We start from the raw sequence: 2,937 nt of genomic DNA, 5'->3' as shown, positions 1-2,937 counted from the left end.
CTCTCTCTCTCTCAAAATAAATAAACTTAAAAAATTCTCCTCTATTCTTTCTGGTATTATTATCCTCACTTACAGACATAGAAACCGAGTCTTGGATTATTTAACTGGCTGAGGTCAGATAGCTAATAACAATGGAGCTGGGATATGAATCCAGATTAAATTCCTTAGCCTGTATTCCTGTATTCTTAACACACATACCAAACTGCCTTTAATTTCTCATTTTCTGTCTCTCTGTTCCTGGGACAGTTAAAACATTACTATCAAAGTGTATTCTGTAAATAATATTAGGGAATATTCAGTGGCAATATAAATTAAAACCAAGTTTAATGGATTAACTTCACCTGAAATAAGTGTTGCATAATGTCAATAAGAATTTAAAAAAAGAAAAAAAATACATTGATTTTACATTTGCATGAAGCTTCTTCACTTCCTGTGTAGCTAAGAGATTGGTATCTTTTAACCAATCACTTTTCAGAGAAGGAAGTAAAGGGGTGCTGTATTCATGAGCTGGGTCAACAGTTTAAAGTATTCACTAGAACAATGAGGAAAATTTGGGCACTGCCTGGCTCAGTAGTTGGAACATACGACTCTTGATCTTGGGATCATGAGTTCGAGCCCCACTTGGGTGTAAAGATTACTTAAATAGATAAATTAAAACTTAAAAAAACAGGAAAGAAAAATGAGGAAAATTAACACAATCTGACAAGGCTGCAGGAGTTCTCAAGCAATGTGACATTTCAAACAAGTTTAGTAAGGAAAATGTGGAATTATTCCCAATAACTGTCAAATGAATATAGCAGCCACTCTAAATGCTGGGGCATAAAGTCAATTTGAGACCAAATGGGATTCATTGGACTGCTTGAATAATTCAATGTCCTGTAGAAAAAAGATTTCCTTTTCTTTTTTACTCCTCATCTATTCAAGGAGTTTTGTTTTCTGACTTATTTTTCTTTTTCGTTCTACCTCCCCTATCTCTAACCCACTTTTGCCAAAACACGATCCCACACTAACATACACACACACACACACACACACACACACACACACATTCTAGTTCTGATAACTCACAATAAGATTCTCAATTGATTTCCTCTATTTCATAAGCTAAACTATTCCACCTCGATCTGTCATTTTCAACAAAACCAGCAAGAGAAGTTTGAAGTACACAAGATAGTTACTCAGATACAAAGAAAATAATTTTGTCTAATATTTGTGTGTTGCCTTTGAGTATTTATTAGACCTCTTATTCTATCATCACGATTCCCTATCTGCTGTTACTTAGATTTACTGACTGTTGTGCTGATTTCTGCTTTCTGTATCATTCTGAGAATTCTCGCCTGGTTACGTCTCCTAGATTATGTCATTTCTTCCAATAAGATCCACTACTTTATTTAATGAGTATTCTTTTTTTTTTTAATGGCATAAGTTACTGCCTTCAAATTTGTGATGCCCTGAAGCTCTTTTTGACTCTCATAGTTTAAAATTCATGACATGTAGTGATTGTGTTATGTTTTGTACATGTGGATGACTGGTAATTCAGCCATAATCTCACTCATTTGCCAACCTCTAGTTTTTTCTTTTTTTCCCTTTAAGTCAGCCAGCGTACTGTAACCAGTGATCTTTCTAAAGCACAGATCTAATCATGTTATTACTGTCTTTGTGAAAAAAACAAAACAAAACAAAAACCCTCCATAACTTAGGGACATTTCTCAAAATTTATTCTGCTTGATACTATATACATTGTTCCTAAATAAATATAAACAAATAAGTCAACATTAAAGAAATGACTCCAAAATTAAGCATATTGCTGGGAAATCTGCATATTATAATTCTCTCTTAGAGTTTTATAGTGCTGTGATGATTCCTGCAGGTTTTTTTTTTTTAATTTTTATATATTTTTGAGAGAGAGAGAGAGAGTGCTAACAGGGGAGGTGCAGAGAGAGGGAGCCACAGAATCTGAAGCAGGCTCCAGACTCTGAGCTGTCAGCACAGAGCCCGATGCGGGGCTGGAACTCACAGACCAGACCATGAGATCATGACCTGAGCCGAAGTCGGACGCTTAACAGACGGAGCCACCCAGGTGTCCTCATTCCTGCAGTTTTAGCTGATTAATTTGGTTTAGCTCAGCATTTCCCAAAGTTGACACCACAAGCTCCTCCACCCCTTACACATACATATTTTTGGGGGTGATGAGGGAAAACATTTAATAAAATATCATGGAACTCTATTCTTCCATGATGACTTCTGCAGGACACGGAAGGCTCTCCCTGCTATGGCCAGACCCACCTCTCTTCATGTATGACCCGCCACCAGCCAATTACTCACTTGCCATCTGGGTGCATTTGTAACTTCTTGCAGCTTCCCCAATGACTCAGCGTTTCCACAATTTTGTATCTTTTGTTGTACTTTAATCTGTGTTGGGAAAGTCCTTTGTCCTGTTGCCCACCAAACTAATGTCTCATAATTCTTTAGGATTCTGTTTTTTTTTTTTAATTGTTCCTTTTGTGAAGCTTTCCTTAACTCTTCATATCATGAAATTTATTGATATAAAATGAAATTCCCCAAAATGTTGTATGAGATATGATTCTGATTGGTACTGAAATTGAAATTTTCTCTTCTTTTTCTTTCTTTCTTTCTTTCTTTCTTTCTTTCTTTCTTTATTTCTTTCTTTCTTTCTTTCTTTCTTGTTATAAAATGTTAACTTATTCTTGAGAGAGAGAGAAGCAGGTGAGCAGGGGACGGGCAGAGAGAGAGAGAGAGAGGATCTGAAGTAGGCTCTGAGCTGTCAGTGCAGAGCCCGATGTGGGGCTCAAACCCAAGAACTGTGAGATCATGACCTGAGCCAAAGTCAGACACTTAACCCACTGAGCTACCCAGGCGCCCCCTGAAATTGAATTTTCTATGTAATTATTATAAGTTTAACATAGTTATATATGT

The sequence above is a fragment of the Felis catus genome, chromosome B2 (genome assembly GCF_018350175.1).
Source record: "Felis catus isolate Fca126 chromosome B2, F.catus_Fca126_mat1.0, whole genome shotgun sequence".
Lineage (NCBI taxonomy): Eukaryota > Metazoa > Chordata > Mammalia > Carnivora > Felidae > Felis > Felis catus.
This window is presented reverse-complemented; position numbering follows the sequence as displayed.